The following is a 20902-nucleotide window of genomic DNA, read 5'->3' as shown; positions in this document are numbered from 1 at the left end:
CTTGTGCATCCTCACCAAGGACCTTCTAATGAAGCGTACATCAAATACCTTGAATTCCCCGGGTCAGCCGTCCACCATATTAACTATTGAATATCCATGGGCACGTAGTGGGTTAGCTTTGACGTTCGGCGCACGGTCCTCAAAGGACACCATTCCATTGTTGACCAACTTCTGGACTTCATATTTCAAGGGGTAACAATTCTCAATATCATGACCAGGAGCTCCTTGGTGATAGGCACAACGGAGTTCCGGTTTGTACCACCATGGAAGTGGTTCAGGGATCAGAGGTGGATGTCTTGGTTGCAAAAGGTTCTTAAGAACCAAAGATGGATATAATTTTGCATATGTCATAGGAATTGGGTCGAAAGAGACCTTCTTCCTCTCAAAGTTGTGTTGTTGTTGATGATTGTTGGTATTATTGTTGTTATAGGTGTTTGTTCGTTACGGTGGCCGTTGTTGACGTTGTTGTAGAACTGGTGTTGATTGACTGTTCGAAAATACCTGAATGACAAATGATACTTGATGATGGTGTTGATGGGGTGGCTGACTTCTTCTGACATGAGGCCTCTTCTGCCTCCCAACAGAAGCTGCATTAGCTCCGCTTTCTTTCTTCTTAGAAAAATTGTTACCATACCTTTTGTTGGTCGAAGCTTCCTCCTTAGATAATCGTCCCTCTCGGACACCTTCTTCTAGTCTCATCCCCATGTTTACCATCTCGATAAAATCACCAGGGGCACTGGAAATCATCCGCTCATAGTAAAATGAGCTCAGGGTCTTGAGAAAAATCTTGCGCAACTCCTTCTCTTCCAAAGGAGGGGTAATTTGAGCGGAAAGCTCTCTCCATCTTTGAGCATCCTCCTTGAGCGTCTCTGTAGAGGGGTTTTCGTTACCTTTAGGTTTATTGACTAAACCAAAAGTCAACATATAATTCGAGTCGCCACTGCACTTTTATTTTTCCAAAGGAAAGGCTAAAAAGCGAACAAAAGCCAAGTAAGAAGTTTTTCAAATCAAAAACTAATAAAAATGTCAGAGATCTGGGTAAGGGGGTTGGTTATGAAATGGGAAGGTTTTACGCACCCAAAACATCCTTAGTACTCTAAGGGAACCCTTTTTGTAAATATGTGTTGTAGGTTGGTATTTGTGAAAATATTTGTAAAAAAGATTGGAGGCATGAGAAGAGAATAGATTATATTTATAAATTTTGTTGTTTGAATGGATGAACCCATTTCCTATGTACCATCATAGAGGAGGATCAAAACCTCGTAGTTTGGGGTAAAGATCTCAAAGATTGGTGAATTGATTTGATCAAAAGCCTTAAGGTCTTTTGTTATCAAGGGGAGAAAACTCAACCTAAACCAACAATCCACCATGTGAGGAAGGCTTCAACATACTAGTGAGGGGTTATATTTACATGTTAGACTTATTTACAAAATGAAGGCAAAGTTAGATTAAAGTTTATTCACAATGAGTATTGATGAAAATGATTTTTGAAAAGTCAAAGGCTTAAGGCCTAGGTTTCTAATTTGAAATAAAGTCAAAGTTTTAAAAATGATTATTGGCTTGGTTAGAGTGAAGAGAAAAAGAAAAGGGCTATTCCTAAAGCGTACAAAGATAAGAGGGGAAAGATAAACCCTTGGAGTTCCTTTTCTTGAAGTCATAGAGATGACTCAAGATGCTCCTTTCCTTTGGACTTAGCACACAAAAGAAGCAATCAAACAATTTGAATTCAAGCTCCTAGGATCTCCATTTGGCTTGGCTCTTAACTTGGCTACTCATGACAATGGTCTTCTTTTAACAATCTCATGGTGGGATCCCTATCACACAAGAGCAAACATCAAAAAGTTCACAACACAATAAGGGGAATGGACAAGGAAAAAGGTTGGAGGAGAAGTCCTTTAAGATCAACTTTGAATTTTCGCATTCTAAAGGCATGAGGCATAGTTTCTCTTCAACAATTTTTGCATTCTAAAGGCATGAGGTCTAGTTGCTCTTAAACTCCTTTACGCTTAGGTAAGTCCTAATTCTAAGTCCTTTCTCCTTTTGCATTTGGTTTACACAAAACGAACACAAAGCAAACACAAAATAGCAATATACTTATATACAATAATGGGCTCAAATGAGAAAAAGAAAAATGACATAAACATAAAATATGTGCTCAAGTGAGCAAAGATGAAAATCAAGATGAATAATGAGCAAGAAATAAATGACATTAAAAGTAAATGACAAGAATTTAAAAGCTCAAATTAAAGTTAGTAGTTAGTAGGGTTATGTTAGCTTGTCATAAGACAATGTAGCGCTATGTTAAGCAATCGTAAGTGGACTAATGTAATAACCACACCTATATGAGGCCGGTCAATAAAAATATAGGCAAAGAACACAAGTTAGAGATCATGACTAGTAAGTCAAGCTCCATAAATTTGCCATGCCAAAACAAAAAGGGAAGGGCCTTGTATTGACTTTAAGTTTTTTGCTTGACCAAGAAGAAACCTATCTTGGACACAAAACAACTCACTCGATCATGGATCAAGTTGAGTTTGGTTTGGATCAAAGAAGGTTAAACCTCTCATTTGTCAAGACCAACCATAAGACTTTAACTCATTGGCCATTAATGGAAAGAAAGGGATGAAGATGAAAGGGAGGGAAAAAGAATACCATAATCAAATCCAATTGATCAAATGTGAATCAAATCAACATCAACCAACACCAAACATAAGAGAAATGAAGATAACAAGTTAAAGAGTCAATGGTATTTTTTTTGGTATTTTTGAATTAAAATAAAATGCAAATAAAAAAATAAACAAATAAGGTCAAACCTCAAATTCAATTCAAATCAACTTCAAAGAGTCCAATTAAATTCTCATAGGTTTAACATAGTCAAACAAGCTTTGACTAATTTTCTCATCAATTATTGAAATCAGAAAGCAATTAAAAACAATTAAAAATAGTACAATATGAATGAAAATCTCAAATAAATCTCAAATCAAATAAGAAATTGATGAGACTATTTTTCATTGACTTATCATGATCCATAGATGCTAGGAAAATATTTTTGGATTTTTCAAAAGTCAGAAAGTATTTTAAAATGAATTAAAACTAATAAAAATCAAATAATCCATAAAAAATATCAAATGAAGTCACAAAAATAATTAAAACTCAAAATATGAAACTAGATTTTTCAAGAAATTTTTTGGAGTTGGTCTCAAATTTTTATGACTTCAAATGAATTTTTAATGAATTTTTGAAAATCAAATGAATTAACTGAAAATAGAATTAATGGAAAAAACCACAGCCACGTGATAGAGCTCATTAATTGATGTGGCACCCAAGGACGGTCCAGATGTGAGGGCGCACGATGCATCCAAGTCAAACGCGCCACAAAGTGCATTAAATGAAGTAAACATAATGGATGATTAAGATTAAAACGTGAAAACCAAATCCAAGGGCCAGGAAGATGCACACGTGGTGGTGGTGGTGGTGGAAACCACCATCTTCTCCGACCAGGCAACCAATTCCGGCCACCAGTTGCAAGAAAATGAAACATAATAAAAATTAAAAACAAGGCCATGGAAATGAAGCTCGTGTGATGGAGATCAACACTATACCAATGGATCTTCCTCACTCTTCCTATATTGAGAGAAATGTGAAGTGGAAGATTATGGTGTTCCAACTATAAGTTCATGATATGATGAATTGAAAGCACCAATGGCTTGCCTCAAGTTTGAGGACTTTAGAAAACCACACAAACACAAGAATGCTACATTGAATTGAGAGTTCTAGATTCAAAAACTTTGAATGTATACCTCTGAATTGAAGCACTTCAGGCCACGAATCCTTCAAGATCCTTGCTCCTCTTTGATCTATGGATGTAGGGAAAATGAAAGGCTAAGGAATTAGGCTTTGAAGCTCAGCTAATGATGCTGAATTTCAAGCTCGAATATGAGAACAAAATTTGAACAATTCCTTTGGTATGGCTATGGTTTCAATGCTGCAGCAATTCAGATCTCCATAAGGTTTTTGAATGAATGAGAGGAGGTGGTTATTTATAGCTGAAGGTAGCTGAATCCCACGCTTCTTTCATGTGCATGGCAAAATGAAAATGGGATGCATGGGCCTGTACATGCGTGTGGCAGGCCCAATGATGGATGCAAAAGCTTGGTGAGTTCACATGGAAAGGATTTGGACGTGCATTTTGGAGGGAACTAGCTTGCACATTCAAGTTTCATCATGAAATACAAAAATGCACATAAATGGAAAAGTCTTCGAAACTCATCAATGCTAAGTCCAAAAGAGTAATGTGATTAATGGTTGGAAAGCCCTTGAAGTAAGGAACAAAAGTCATGTTGGGCAAATATTCATTTGGCATTTGGAAATTGATGAAATTGGCTGTGAAACTCTAAGTACAAAACATATTCAAAGTACTTTGAAAAATTTTCCCCAAAAGCAAGCTTAATCAAACCCATCTGTTTTCATGATGCAAGCTTCAAATGGAAAACCCTCCAACATCAAAGTTGTATATTTTTTCAGGATGATAAATTTAGACTCAACGTTTGCATCATTTGTATTTTCTATGACAAAGTTATGGGCATTTGGAGTTGGGTACTTTTTCAAATTCAATGAACTAGGTCCAATATGACCTATAATGTTTTGTATTATCACATGAATTTCTTTTAGGATTATGAAATTTTGTCCAACATAACATTTGAATTAGACATCTAAAGCTTTCCAATGCATTTGTTTTCACCTCAAAATCATAAAAATTTAGGAAGTTATGTCCTTTGTAAGTTGACCTAAAATTAGGGTTTCAGTCAAAATGACCTATAATGTTTTGAAATGAATGATGACCTTAAAAGTTTAAAATGGATTTTTAATGAACATGGAAGTTTTTCATATGGTTCTTAAGAACATGTTTTCTCTTGGGGTCATCTTCATTTGACAAACACATCAAACGTTGTATCTCCATGGACCTCAGTTTAGTCACATGACTTGACTGGTCAACTTTTCAAGGCCAAACTTCCAATCTCGATGAATAAATGATTGAGGGGCCTCACATAGGCTCACATATGCATAAAATGATGAATGAAATAACTTCCCTTGATTAAATTTGATCAGAGGTTGAGATTGCTTCATGGACAAGGCACAATCAAAGCAAGTGGAATTAGGGTTTCCTTGTGAAACAATCCTCAAGCCCTTTAAGTCATCTTGATCAAATTGGAAAATTGAGATGCTTGGGAGACATATATGATGATTAGTAATTTTGTGGAAAATTTTCATGCTTTTTCTCATCTTCATCTGGCCATTTCATTGGGCTTAGGAGCCTCCTAGGAGCATTGTGGGGCACATGATCACTTGAGCTTTAAAACAAAAAGAGTTAGTGACATATTTTTGTGCTTTTGGTTAGTAATGAAATAAGAAAGACAACAATATACAATACAAGCATGCTTGGTGGTCTCAAAATACTCAAACAAGTCCCAACCATAGGGTTAAGGAGCCAAACATGCTATGATCCTTGAGGCAATGCACTTGTGCAACAACATGATGCCATGAGGGATCTTAGGGTCAAAATTAGGGTCTTATAGATGCCCCTATTTAAGGTCGTTCTATCCGGAGATATGAAGGTTAAAATCTTCGTCTCGAAGAGATAAAATGAGCTTAAATAAAAACAAAGAGACAAATTTTGGTCCCTAAGAGACCTAATGATGCAAATGTATGCATGCAAAATAAAATCTTCATGGTGAATAATTGCCACAAAGGAAAAGAAATCGGGAGAAACTAAAAATCCATAGGAGTAACACACTAACTAGGGAGACAGAGACTCTAGGGGAAATAAGGTAAAAATGCGTGAGCAGGTTATGACTTGAAACCTTGCTGGGAGACACGAAGGGATTCCACAAAAATAAATCGATGGAAAGATTCGAGCTGGCGCAAAGATGCATGTATTGGGGAATATGCCAATACTACAAAACTATCCACAAAGGATAGATTGGATGAAATCCGGACTCAGACGGGGATGTCCACAAAGGACTCAACTGAGGAAGAAACAACGAGATATTACCGGTTACTGGGTAATAAACTCAAAGTGAGACATGTTATCAAAACACCGGTTATTGGGTGAGAGAACAACACGCTAAGGGAGAAAGAATATCTAAGACCGGTATAAGGGTGAGAGATATCAATCATCCGAACATCTGAGGAGGACCCAAAAGGTACATCTCAACTCAAGAAAATCTGACTCCACAAGGGACAAAAGGTCATAATAGGGAGCAGAAGGAAGGAACACCAGGGATACCGGTTACTGGGTATATAATAGGTGTCCAACCGGGTGTGAATTGGGATAATATCCAAGACACTCATCATCCGAAAGGAGGGCTGAAAAAGCAAACTCGACTTACAGGATGGACATTCGATTTCACAAGGAAATACGAATCTTACTCGACTAGGGAAGAAAAAAGACTTCGACTGAAGAGCGCATGAGATATATTATCTATTACTATCATAACGTAGATAACATACTCGCATGGAAGATTATCCACAACCGGTTACTGGGTTAATGAAGGATAAATCGACCGAAAAGAAAGGACATCGGGATATCGGTTACTGGGTATATAATGATGACCAATCAGAAGGAGAAACAATCATTACCAAACAAGGGTAAATGAAAGATGACTCGCAAGGGATAAATTTCCTGACAAAAGCAATTATCCAAGAGATATATCACCGATTACTGGTTGGTATACTAAAAAAATAAAGGAACATCAAAACCGGTTACTGGGTAAAAATAACCAACAAAGAGGGGATTACATCTACCGGTTACTGGGTAGAAAACCACAGAAACAGGACTTACAACTATCGGTTACTGGGTAGAAGGCCACAAAATCCGTTGGGGACAAAGATGAACAATTACTGGTTACTGAGCAATTGAACAACTGAACCACAGGGAAATGCAGGGGATAACAAGAAAGGAATTAATCTAGGATCAAACTAGAAAGACAAAATTAAACAAGACTCAACCCGGTGAGGATATAACTCAGGGGAGTAATTCCATTTTGGTACACAACTGGGGAGGAAACTGAAACAAAAATCATCCAACGAGGACATAACTCAGTGGGGAAGAAAGAAGAAACGATAGACACTTTCTGCCTATGGGGCTGACTCTATATGGAAAGATCATACTCAAACATCTGCTTGGGAAAGAACATTTCACCAATAGCAGGAGATAACAATCAAAGATATATGGCAAAGAATGCAATCATGAATATCTGGATGCTATGATTATGCATGTATATGCATGATTTGTGTATGATTAATGTTGACAAACAGACATATCTAACACAAACAAGTCAAAAGGACACCTGACATAACATCTCAACAAGAAGGGCAAAGCCTACTGGAGAACTCAATTTGGGAGCAACCCGAGAAGGATGAAAAATAAATCATCGGGGACATCAAACCCTATCCCAAAGCTACACTCGCTGAGGATACAAAGAAGATGTATTTAGGAGCAGCGAAAGAAGATGATCAAACAGAGAACTCAACTCTGATGGGGATAGGTGGTTGAATAACAATAAGATCCGCCGGAGAAGAAACTCTACTGGGGAAGCTTTGTCAAGGACTGATGTGGATCCCTGTGGGGAACAACCACCAACCAGATATACACTAATCAAAACACTCTTTTCTATCTGCCAGAGAGGAAACTCTGCAAAGGGGAAAAATAGCAATTTGCTCCATTGGGGGAAGGAAATAAAACATCTTCAACACCAACTCTCAATGCTAGAAGAAAACTTCAGACTCGAAGGAGATACAAACATCAAACTCTGATCTGGAAACCCTACCGGGGATAAGCTGCAAATGTTCTCGAAGGAACTACCCTGGTTGAGTAAATCAGAAATAAATCCTTTGTCCGCAAGCGACATGCTAGGAATGAAAAGGGAAACAAGCCCTTCATCAATTGCTCTAGGCAACTTCCTACTGAGGAGACAATTATCTGGAAAGATAGCTCTGTAGGGAACACATGCTTACTCCGCTGGGAACTTCTACTCATGCTGGGGAAAGACAAAATCCTCGTGAGTAAATAGCATATCAATTTTATCAATCTATAAGGGATTTTAGGTCAGTCCACACAAGGGATGACAACCATATAATTGATAAAACAGAAATGCTAGTGCCTGATATAGAGGGATACACGTCTCTAACAGATCAAGGCAAGAACTGGAACAGAAGGGATCATCCACAGATCAACCATACAACCAATCATGGATTGCTAAGACTCCGCGGGGGAAACAAGCAGGTATGCACAAACAAACTATCCGGGAGTGCGTTGGATGAATATCCAACATCCTGCTAGGGGAAAACAATCCAATAAGATAGATCAACCCACTGCCATCAGAGAGAACTTCTCATATCAGATCTTCTGGGAAGCTGATGATGTATCATTCTTTCTGCCCTCGTTGGGGAGACAACCTGAATACTGATGAAAAGGATATAAGAATGCCAGAATATGAATTAATGACTTACCTTTTGGTAATCATACTATCCTTGGGAAAGCACCAAGGACATTCCATTTATCCTTTCAGTCATTGTGAATGTTTATTTTGTTTAAAACAGTTTATTTATGAAAACTTCATTTGTTTAAAACAATGATATTTATCAATTAAAACATGCAAACATTTATTAAACAGAAACAAATAAGAATGCCAAGAATTGGATAAAGGCTCAAATTTATTTAAGAGAATGGTATTCCACAAATGGCGATGCTCCATGGATCTTTAAAAATTTGAAATTGGTGATTGTAGCACCTCAAATTTGCACCTCCCATTTGTACCTACATTTCATTTTTAGGTCATTAAGATTGCATTAGCATTACATAACATGTTACATCTCATCAGTCAAGACTGGTCAGGAGATTCAACTGTGCAAGAGAGCAAGAGCATTTTCCAGGAAATCAAAGCCTTAGGGTGGTTCCAATGAGCTTACATGATTCAAGGATCATTTTGAAGCAACTTGGCCAAGTGTTGAAGGCTCAGAATTCATCAGTGCATGTGCAAGTCATCTGAGGCCCATAAAAGTCAACAGAAGTCAACTGCAAAGTCAATTGTGGATTTGGAGGTGGGAAGTGATTAGAGATACTTCATTCATGTTCAAACAAGTCTCATTTGACATTTCAAACACTCACATTGAAGAATTTGAAGTCAGGTCAAGAATTTCCCAAAATAGCAAGTGACCTATAATTTGAAATTTCCAAAAATGGAAAGTTTTTGGACCAACTTCAACTCAATTTTACATCATCAAAAAAGCTTCAAATGAAATTTTGTCCAACATGAAACTTGAATATCTTTCTCTCCCATTTCCAAAAAGTCCAAGATCATGAATTTCTAATGTGTGGTTAAGGAGATATGATCCAATCATGGCAAAGTGTGCTTAAACATTCAAATGGGCATAACTTTTGAACCAAGGCTCCAATTTTGGTGGTTCTTTTTGCATTTTGTTCATCATGACATGAACTTTCCAAAACATCCATTATATGGCTTGAATTTCACTTGTATGATCATGTGCTCATTCATGAAGTTTTTTGAAGGAAATTTCATAAAATCAATTTGGATGATTATATGCATAAAATATCAATTCCAAAGCTTGCATGGGCCTTGTTTAAGTGGATTTGGATAAGATTTGAGCACTGTTCACGTGGCTACCTCATGCATGGGGGTGAAACACAATTGGTGCATACACTTCATAACTTGCTAATCTCACTTGGATTTGGCTTAAACATGATTTCAACATCATTAGCAAGGGATATATAATGTTAATCACAACTGCTTTCATCATTAACCACAGTTTTCAGATCTAGATTCAAAATCAACCAAATTTTTCTCTCAAAATATTTTCCAAATTCTTCACACAAAAGCCATTTCTATTGATGGATTCATGATTAGGAGGTGTTATTGAAGCAAATTGGACGTGGAATTGGAAGAAATTGTGCCAGTTTGGACCATACTCGAAGCTTGAAGGTTCAATGGAGTTTGCAAATTGAGCTAAATTCGTGCATGCTGGAGCATCCAATTCATCACCAATCACATCAGCAAGCGTTGTAGAAGAGATTTGAGGCATTGCTGAGCTTGTAGCACACGATTCCAGCTTGCTTCTCTTCAAGAGGTTGATTTTCGATCTCATTTATTCTCCAATTCATTATGATATTCATGTAGATTTTTGATTGGTGATGATTCTGGTATAAAATTTGAGTGAAATGGTGCATTATTCATGAAGATACATGTGTTTGAAGTTTGGATGTCATTTCTTATTTTCTTCGATCCGAGCTTGTTTTGATGTTTTAGCATAATTTGTGGTTTGATCATGAATGTACATGGAACAAGGAATGGAATGGTATAAGTTTTGTTGATTTCTGGACGTTTTTTAGATTTTCTGGAAATTGGCCTTTGAAGTTCATCTTCATCTTCATGAGGAAGATGAAGATCATCATTTTCCAGAACTAGCCACGAGTTTGCTTCGAATTTGCTACCATTGTTCATGTTTAGCTACGAGTTCTGGGAATTGTTTCCAGCGCTAGGGCTTAAGTCAAAACGCTGTCGTTTTAGGTTGGGCGCCAAATTCAAATGTGGCAAGGGTTCGATACTGAGCGAGCGAAATTTTCAAATTGCCTTCCATTTTCCATGTTTCCCTCCCTATTTGGCCATGCTTGGTTCATTTGATTTCAATTTTTTTCCTCAACTTCATAAAATCATAACAAATTGAAAACTCATCCAATTTAATCCCAATTTTTTGCAAAATGCTCCTTATTCTGTCTAGTTTTTTATGAGCATGAATTTGCAAGTTGTGCCTGGCTGGAAAAATAATTTGTTCTAGGATAATTGAATATGTAACACCCCGATAAAATATGATAATTATTTAATTTAAGTTAATAGTATATTTATTAATTTAATTAAATAATTGGAATATTATTTGGATTATTATTATTGGAATAATAAAGTTGGAATCAGAAAAGAGTCCCATATATAAAAAGGGTTTTTCACGTGGAAACAGAGAAGCGACTGAAAAGTGGAAAAAAGGGAAAACAGAGAAAAAACTGAAAAGGGGAGAAGAAAAGGCTAGGGCTCAGAGGAGAATTCACGATTGTTGAAGGTCGAAGAATCAATTGCCGGATTAACTCAGGTAAGGGGGGTTTATCGTCGTTTAATGGGTATTATGGGTTAACATGTAATGGGTAGAAATAAGCCATTGAATTGACCCTAATTTGGATGATGAATGTTGCAAATTGTGATGACCAAATTACGTTAAAAACTGTGATTGAATCTATAGTTGGGTGAGTCGTAGTTTTCTGGACGTGTAGCTTTTTACGGAATCGAAATCGGAGGTCCGGAAGTCCTCCGACGGGGAAAAATGCGGGGGATTCTGCATTCTGTTCGTGTTAGCGCAGGAACAGCTTTCTGTCTTGCGTTAACCGGTTAACCCAGGGTGTTAACCGGTTAACACTGTTATGAATTATGAGAAATTGCTGTCTGTCTTGCGTTAACCGGTTAACCCAGGGCGTTAACCGGTTAACACTGTTAAAATTTTCCAAGAAGCGCGTTCTGTGTTGCGTTAACCGGTTAACCCAGGGCGTTAACCGGTTAACACTGTTGGAAAAGTGAAAATTGATATTTAAATATTGTGGACATATTTGATGATTGGCGTATATTGGTGTAGGATATAGTAGGGATTATTTCCCGTTGTTTTTAGCAGTATAGGTATTAGTAGAGTGTGCTAATACTGTGATTTATTATTTGGCATGACATGATATGCTTCTGTGATAAATATGCTGATGATGTATGATGGTATGCATAATGCTGTGAATATACCTATTATGTATGCAATTGTGGATGGACTGTTTATGGCTTAGAGTGTGAGCATATGTCCATTGTGGATTGTTGTTGATGTTTGCATGCTAGGTGATTTAGCGTGCATAGTGTGGCCTTTATGGTGGTAGCTAATTCCCATGGTGAGGAATTAGTGAGTGAATTATTGTGGATTGTTGTTGATGTTTGCATGCTAGGTGATTTAGCGTGCATAGCATGGCCTTCAGGGTGGTAGCTAATTCCCATGGTGAGGAATTAGTGAGTGAGTCACTAGGTCTCAAATGAGTGGGACTAGTGAGCTTGGTAGCCGTATCTGGGTTTGATCGGTGAGGTTGAACTATGTGTTCACGAATAGTCGGTACCGCATGCATGGAGTCTCATTACATAATGTATGTATGGCATATAATATGAATGGATGTATTCCAATATTATACGTGTGTTTTGTGTTTGTGTGAGTATGAGTATGAGTTGATGTTGTCGTTGCTGAATGTGTGATATGATTAGGGTGATGAATGTGTTAATTTACTTAACATTACATGATATTTTATAATGCTTGTTATATCGATTGAGGAACTCACCCTTACAACTATGTAACATCGGGACGGGATGTTTTCCTTATTTTCATTTTTGGTTGTTAAACAACTTTACATGTAATGTGTTACATGGTTTGCATGTTGTTAGCATTATATCCGCTGCGTATTATGCAATGTTTTATTTTGATTAATAAATGAGCATGACAAGATATATTGGTGAATGGTGTGAAGTGTCAAGTGTGACACCCTGAAATTGCATATCTACTCTGATTTATATTTTGTGTTTAATTAATTATTGGGGTATTTTAGAAGGGTGTTACATTAGTGGTATCAGAGCATAGTCGGTCGAGTCGAGTCGTAATTATTCTGTTTCCCTGTATGTGATAGGTGTTGTGTAACCCTATCAGTACTTATTGTTTTAGTTTGTTGGGTTCTCAGAATAGAGATGGCTGGAAGAGGTAGAGACGATGCTGCGATTGCTGAGGCTCTGGGTATGCTAGCTGGAGTACTTGGAGGGAATCCGAATGTGGTGGGATTAGGAGCTGCTCGTCAACTGAGTGAGTTCCAGAAGAACAATCCTCCAATGTTCAAGGGAGCATACGATCCAGATGGTGCTCAGAAGTGGTTGAAGGAGATCGAGAGGATCTTCCGAGTGACTGAGTGTGCCGATAACCAGAAGGTCAGGTTCGGTACGCATATGCTGTTAGAGGAAGCAGATGATTGGTGGGTTGCTGCCCGCACTGAGTTGGAAGCTGCTGGGAATGCTGAGATCACTTGGGCGGTGTTTAGAGAGAGATTCCTGAAGAAGTACTTTCCAGAGGATGTCAGAGGAAAGAAAGAGATAGAGTTCTTAGAATTGAAGCAGGGCAACCGCTCTGTTACTGAGTATGCTGCTAAGTTCACAGAGCTGTCGAAGTATTACACTCCCTATGATGAGGCTACTGGGGAATTTTCAAAATGTGTGAAGTTTGAGAACGGGTTACGTCCCGAGATCAAGCAGGCTATTGGGTATCAGCGGATTAGAGTGTTTTCCGACTTGGTTGACTGTTGCAGGATTTTTGAACAGGATACCAAGGCAAGAGCGGAGAGCTATCAGGAGAGGGTTGATAGGAAAGGCAAGAATCAGAATGATCGTGGGAAACCGTATGCAGCTGGCAAGGGTTTCCAGAGACATAGTGGGATGAAGAGACTCCAGTGCCCCTGCTAAGTGTTACAGATGTGGTCAGGCTGGACATCGTTTCCATGAGTGTACCAGTACTGAGAAGAAGTGTTTCAAGTGTGGCAAAGGTGGTCACTTGGCTGCAGAGTGCCGGTTGAAGACTATGACTTGTTTCAACTGTGGAGAGGTGGGTCATATCAGTCCACAGTGTCCTAAGCCGAAGAAAGAGAACCAGTCGGGAGGCAAGGTCTTTGCTTTATCGGGTTCTGAGACTTCTGCAGATGATCGTTTGATCCGAGGTACGTGTTATATTAATGGCTTTCCTCTTGTAGCTATTATTGACACAGGTGCAACTCATTCCTTTATATCCTTGGATTGTGCTGTGAAACTTAAATTAGAGATATCTGAGATGCATGGGAGTATGGTGATTGATACTCCTGCGAAGGGTTCAGTGACTACTACTTCAGTTTGTTTAAATTATCCTTTGAGTATTTTTGGTAGAGACTTTGGGATGGACCTCGTGTGTCTTCCACTAGTGCAGATTGATGTTATCCTGGGTATGAACTGGTTGGTGTTTAACCGAGTTTATATCAACTGTTTTGATAAGACTGTGATCTTTCCTGAGATTGAGGAAGGAAAGAGTTTGTTTCTATCAGCAAGGCAGGTGAATGAGGCAGTAGCAGATGGGGCAGAGTTGTTTATGCTGTTAGCGACTTTGGAGGCTAAAGATAAACTGGTGATTTGCGATCTAGTCGTGGTGTGTGATTTTCCTGATGTGTTTCCTGAAGAAGTGAATGAATTACCGCCAGAGCGTGAAGTTGAGTTCTCGATTGATTTGGTACCTGGTACTAGGCCGATATCGATGGCTCCGTACCGTATGTCTGCTGTTGAGTTAACTGAATTGAAGAGTCAGCTGGAAGATCTGTTGGATAAGAAATTTATTCGTCCGAGTGTGTCACCGTGGGGTGCACCAGTGTTATTGGTTAAGAAGAAAGAAGGTACTATGAGGTTGTGTGTGGACTACAGGCAACTGAATAAATTGACGATCAAGAATCGGTATCCTTTGCCGAGGATTGATGATTTGATGGATCAGTTGGTTGGTGCGAGTGTGTTCAGCAAAATAGATTTGAGATCGGGGTATCATCAGATACGTGTGAAAACTGAGGATATTCAGAAGACTGCTTTCAGAACAAGGTATGGGCATTATGAGTATTCTATAATGCCTTTTGGTGTGACTAATGCGCCTGGGGTATTTATGGAGTATATGAATAGGATTTTCCATCCGTACCTAGACAAGTTTGTTGTGGTGTTTATTGACGATATTTTGGTGTATTCGAAATCTGAAGAAGACCATGCTGAACATTTGAGAGTGGTTTTAGGAGTTCTACGAGAAAAGAAGTTATTTGCTAACTGTCCAAGTGTGAATTTTGGTTAGAAGAGGTTAGTTTTCTTGGTCGTGTGGTTTCAAGAGGTGGTGTTGTTGTTGATCCTTCTAAGATAGAAGCGGTATCTAAGTGGGAAGTTCCGAAGTCAGTTTCTGAGATAAGGAGTTTTCTTGGACTTGCAGGTTATTATAGGAAATTCATTGAGGGATTTTCTAAGTTGGCGTTACCGTTGACGATGTTGACTAGAAAGGGGCAAGCGTTTGTTTGCGACTCAAAATGTGAAGAAGGTTTTCAAGAGTTAAAGAGAAGGTTAACTACTGCTCCTATTCTGATATTACCGAGTCCGTCGGAACCATTTGAGGTTTATTGTGATGCTTCATTGTTGGGTTTGGGTGGTGTTTTGATGCAGAATAAGCAGGTTGTAGCTTATGCTTCGAGACAACCGAAGGTTCATGAGAGGAACTATCCGACACACGATTTAGAGTTGGCAACTGTGGTATTTGTTCTGAAGTTATGGAGGCATTACTTGTACGGGTCAAGATTTGAGGTTTTCAGTGATCATAAAAGTTTAAAGTATTTGTTTGATCAGAAAGAGCTGAATATGAGACAGAGGAGATGGTTAGAGTTTCTGAAGGATTATGACTTTGGTTTGAATTACCATCCGGGTAAAGCAAACGTAGTGGCTGATGCATTGAGTCGAAAATCCTTGCATATGTCTATGTTAATGGTTAAGGAATTGGATTTAATTGAGCAGTTTAGAGACTTGAGTTTGGTGTGTGAGAGTACTCACAATAGTGTTAAATTGGGAATGTTGAAGTTAACGAGTGGTATTCTGGATGAGATTAGAGAGGGTCAGAAATCCGATGTGCTTTTGGTTGATAAGTTGACTCTAGTGAATCAAGGTCAAGGTGGTGAATTCAGAGTCGATGAGAATGGTGTTTTGAAATTTGGTAATCGGGTGTGTATTCCGGATGTTACCGAACTTAAGAAGAGTATTCTTGAGGAAGGACATCGTAGTGGCCTGAGTATTCATCCTGGGGCTACGAAGATGTATCATGATTTGAAAAAGTTATTTTGGTGGCCGGGAATGAAAAGAGAAATTGCGAGTTTTGTTTATTCTTGTTTGACTTGTCAGAAGTCAAAGATTGAGCATCAGAAGCCGTCTGGGCTAATGCAACCGTTGGCTATTCCAGAGTGGAAGTGGGATAGTATCAGTATGGATTTTGTTTCTGGTTTACCGAGGACATTTAAGAATTTTGAAGCTATTTGGGTGATTGTTGACAGATTGACAAAATCAGCTCATTTCATTCCGATCAGAATGGATTATCCGTTAGAGAGATTAGCTGAGTTGTATATTGAGAAGATTGTAAGTTTGCATGGTATTCCGTTGAGTATTGTTTCGGACAGAGATCCTAGATTTACATCGAAGTTCTGGGAAGGTTTGCAAAGGGCTTTGGGAACTAAGCTGAGATTGAGTTCTGCATATCATCCGCAGACTGATGGTCAGACTGAGAGGACGATTCAGTCACTGGAGGATCTTTTGAGGGCTTGTGTTTTGGAAAAGGGAGGTGCTTGGGATTGTTATTTACCTTTGATTGAGTTTACCCACAACAATAGTTTTCATTCGAGCATTGGTATGGCACCGTTTGAAGCTTTGTATGGTAGGAGATGTCGGACACCTTTATGTTGGTATGAGTCCGGTGAGAGTGTTGTGGTTGGACCGGAGATTGTTCAACAAACTACGGAAAAGATTAAGATGATTCAGGAGAAGATGAGGATTGCTCAGAGTCGTCAGAAGAGTTATCACGACAAGAGGAGGAAGTCACTTGAGTTTCAAGAGGGAGATCATGTGTTTCTTCGTGTTGCTCCGATAACTGGGGTTGGTCGAGCTTTGAAATCGAAGAAGTTGACACCTCGATTTATTGGTCCTTATCAGATTTTGGAGAGGATAGGGGAGGTAGCCTATCGTGTCGCTTTACCGCCGTCACTTGCGAATTTACATGAGGTTTTTCATGTGTCTCAGTTGAGGAGGTACATTCCTGATCCGTCGCATGTGGTCCAAGTAGATGATGTACAGGTGAGAGATAACCTGACTGTTGAAACATCACCTATGAGGATCGAGGATCAAGAGTTGAAGCAGTTGCGGGGTAAAGAGATTGCTTTGGTAAAGGTGGCTTGGGGAGGACCAGCAGGTGGCAATGTGACTTGGGAACTTGAGAGTCAGATGAAGGAGTCTTATCCAGAGTTATTCGCTTGAGGTATGTTTTCGAGGACGAAAACTCTTTTAGTGGGGGAGAGTTGTAACACCCCGATAAAATATGATAATTATTTAATTTAAGTTAATAGTATATTTATTAATTTAATTAAATAATTGGAATATTATTTGGATTATTATTATTGGAATATTAAAGTTGGAATCAGAAAAGAGTCCCATATATAAAAAGGGTTTTTCACGTGGAAACAGAGAAGCGACTGAAAAGTGGAAAAAGGGGAAAACAGAGAAGAAACTGAGAAGGGGAGAAGAAGAGGCTAGGGCTCAGAGGAGAATTCACGATTGTTGAAGGTCGAAGAATCAATTGCCGGATTAACTCAGGTAAGGGGGGTTTATCGTCGTTTAATGGGTATTATGGGTTAACATGTAATGGGTAGTAATAAGCCATTGAATTGACCCTAATTTGGATGATGAATGTTGCAAATTGTGATGACCAAATTACGTTAAAAACTGTGATTGAATCTATAGTTGGGTGAGTCGTAGTTTTCTGGACGTGTAGCTTTTTACGGAATCGAAATCGGAGGTCCGGAAGTCTTCCGACAGCGAAAAATGCGGGGGATTCTGCATTCTGTTCGTGTTAGCGCAGGAACAACTTTCTGTCTTGCGTTAACCGGTTAACCCAGGGTGTTAACCGGTTAACACTGTTATGAATTATGAGAAATTGCTGTCTGTCTTGCGTTAACCGGTTAACCCAGGGCGTTAACTGGTTAACACTGTTAAAATTTTCCAGGAAGCGCGTTCTGTGTTGCGTTAACCGGTTAACCCAGGGCGTTAACCGGTTAACCCAGGGCGTTAACCGGTTAACACTGTTGGAAAAGTGAAAATTGATATTTAAATATTGTGGACATATTTGATGATTGGCCTATATTGGTGTAGGATATAGTAGGGATTATTTCCCGTTGTTTTTAGCAGTATAGGTATTAGTAGAGTGTGCTAATACTGTGATTTATTATTTGGCATGACATGATATGCTTCTGTGATAAATATGCTGATGATGTATGATGGTATGCATAATGCTGTGAATATACCTATTATGCATGCAATTGTGGATGGACTGTTTATGGCTTAGAGTGTGAGCATATGTCCATTGTGGATTGTTGTTGATGTTTGCATGCTAGGTGATTTAGCGTGCATAGTGTGGCCTTTATGGTGGTAGCTAATTCCCATGGTGAGGAATTAGTGAGTGAATTATTATGGATTGTTGTTGATGTTTGCATGCTAGGTGATTTAGCGTGCATAGCATGGCCTTCAGGGTGGTAGCTAATTCCCATGGTGAGGAATTAGTGAGTGAGTCACTAGGTCTCAAATGAGTGGGACTAGTGAGCTTGGTAGCCGTATCTGGGTTTGATCGGTGAGGTTGAACTATGTGTTCACGAATAGTCGGTACCGCATGCATGGAGTCTCATTACATAATGTAGGTATGGCGTATAATATGAATGGATGTATTCCAATATTATACGTGTGTTTTGTGTTTGTGTGAGTATGAGTATGAGTTGATGTTGCCGTTGCTGAATGTGTGATATGATTAGGATGATGAATGTGTTAATTTACTTAACATTACATGATATTTTATAATGCTTGTTATATCGATTGAGGAACTCACCCTTACAACTATGTAACATCGGGACGGGATGTTTTCCTTATTTTCATTTTTGGTTGTTGAACAACTTTACATGTAATGTGTTACATGGTTTGCATGTTGTTAGCATTATATCCGCTGCGTATTGTGCAATGTTTTATTTTGATTAATAAATGAGCATGACAAGATATATTGGTGAATGGTGTGAAGTGTCAAGTGTGACACCCTGAAATTGCATATCTACTCTGATTTATATTTTGTGTTTAATTAATTATTGGGGTATTTTAGAAGGGTGTTACAGAATACATATGCATGTGTGATATTGCCTTGTTCTTTCCATCATAAAATGCTAAAAAATAATCCAATGAACTTGAAATTTTGCATGTTGATTCTAGACACATTAATGAACATTTTGGCTTAGGTTTGACATTTTTCCCATGTATCATTTCTGTTTTATGATTGTGTTAGCTTGGTGTGACAATTTGTGTCACACATTTGGTTGTCTGACTTGTACAATGTGATTGCCATACCAAATGATCTCCAATGCTTCTGATTTTTTGTGTGATGGATGTTGTGGATGTCTTGATTGCTCATGAATTTTTCCAGAATTATTTGAATCATTTCTGTTTTGATTGAGAATTTTCATTCATGTTGATCATTTGGATGCCTTGAATTGGTCATTGACTTAACATGCTTGGTACATGAACTTGCTTATTGATTATGATTTGGTTCTTTTTAGGACTTATTCTTGAGTGATTAAATATGATTTGTGTTGAGTTTGAGGTTCTGTTTTGGATTTTTTATCTTCTTTTGACCCTAGGCTTTTACCTAGTGGTTTGGACTTACTATTTGGATTGTGACTTTCAGGTTCAAGTATACATCTCCATGAGTGATGATGCTTCTTCATTTTGAGCTTGGTCATTGTTTGTTATTTGCTAACATTGTGTGTTTTGTAGGCTTTGAGGACAATTCATTTGTGTTTGCCTAATGCCTTGCACCATTGTTACCTGATTGGATTTGTATGTCTGTGTGATATTGACTGTTGATTGTTTGTCTGTACAGTTGTACTGATTGGTTTAGATGTTTCCACAAATACCTAAGTTGCTTTAAGTTCATTTGAACTTTACTTTGCTTGCTTGTGGTTTGCTTACCACTGAGGTATAATCTCTTGATCTTCATGTAGTCTGGAAGACCTACTGTTATTGGTAGGCACCTGTCTGAAGCCCTCCTTAAGAGACAATGTTTGTGGATGTTTAAGTTTGTGCCAAGCAGGTAAAGTCCTCTTGAGAGGCAATTGGTAGATAAAAGGGATGTGCAATCCATCCCCTGCTATTCAGTTGTGTCATTCACTTTGCTCATACCATGTGTTGATGCATTTGAATAAGAACCCAAGATCTTGTTGTGTCAGTCATCTGTGGAGAAGAGTTCCTACATTCTGAACTCCCACACTTTCTATTTTGAGTCAAGCTCTCCCAGGCCAGGGATAAGAGCTATAAGGTCTTACCCTCATCTCCATTTCATCTGCTTCACCCTAACTCTCAATGTTAGGGTTAAGAGCTAACCACACCCCATTCCAGTTGGCTTGTTCCTACAGCCTAGCCTTGTGTGAGCCAATTGTTTGCATATAGTGTGTGTGCTTGCTTTATTGTGCTTGTATGTGTTTGACTGTGCTATTTAGGCTAGCTTGCTTCCTGTGCAAGTTAGGATAGAAACCTCAACATAGGGATCGTATGCATGACAACTTCTAGGCTCGAGTCGTAGTCTCGCTAGTAGTCTGTTATCTCCCTTTGTCTCTGGTTAGGTTAGAAGTTCTTTCCCTGTTAAGGGGAACTACGTCGCCCTGATCCTCATACCAGATGAGGCACGTATGCAGGAGATGAGCTGATCTCTTCGGGCGCCCTTTTTCTTTTTCAACCCTTTGTGTGTGTTTGGAATCTGACGTAAGTCCAGTGATTGGCAGTCGATTTCCTGTGTCTTGTTTGCTTGTTGGAGTCTGACATAAGTCCAGCGGTTGGCAGTTGGTTTCCTGTGTGTGTGTTTGTTGGTTCGGAGTCTGATGTAAGTCCAGCGATTGGCATTCAATTTCCATGTTTGCCTGTTTGTGTGGAGTCTGACGTAAGTCCAGCGATTG

The sequence above is a fragment of the Lathyrus oleraceus genome, chromosome 2 (assembly GCF_024323335.1).
Source record: "Lathyrus oleraceus cultivar Zhongwan6 chromosome 2, CAAS_Psat_ZW6_1.0, whole genome shotgun sequence".
Lineage (NCBI taxonomy): Eukaryota > Viridiplantae > Streptophyta > Magnoliopsida > Fabales > Fabaceae > Lathyrus > Lathyrus oleraceus.
The sequence above is the reverse complement of the archived record's forward strand: the minus strand, read 5'-3'. Positions refer to the sequence as shown.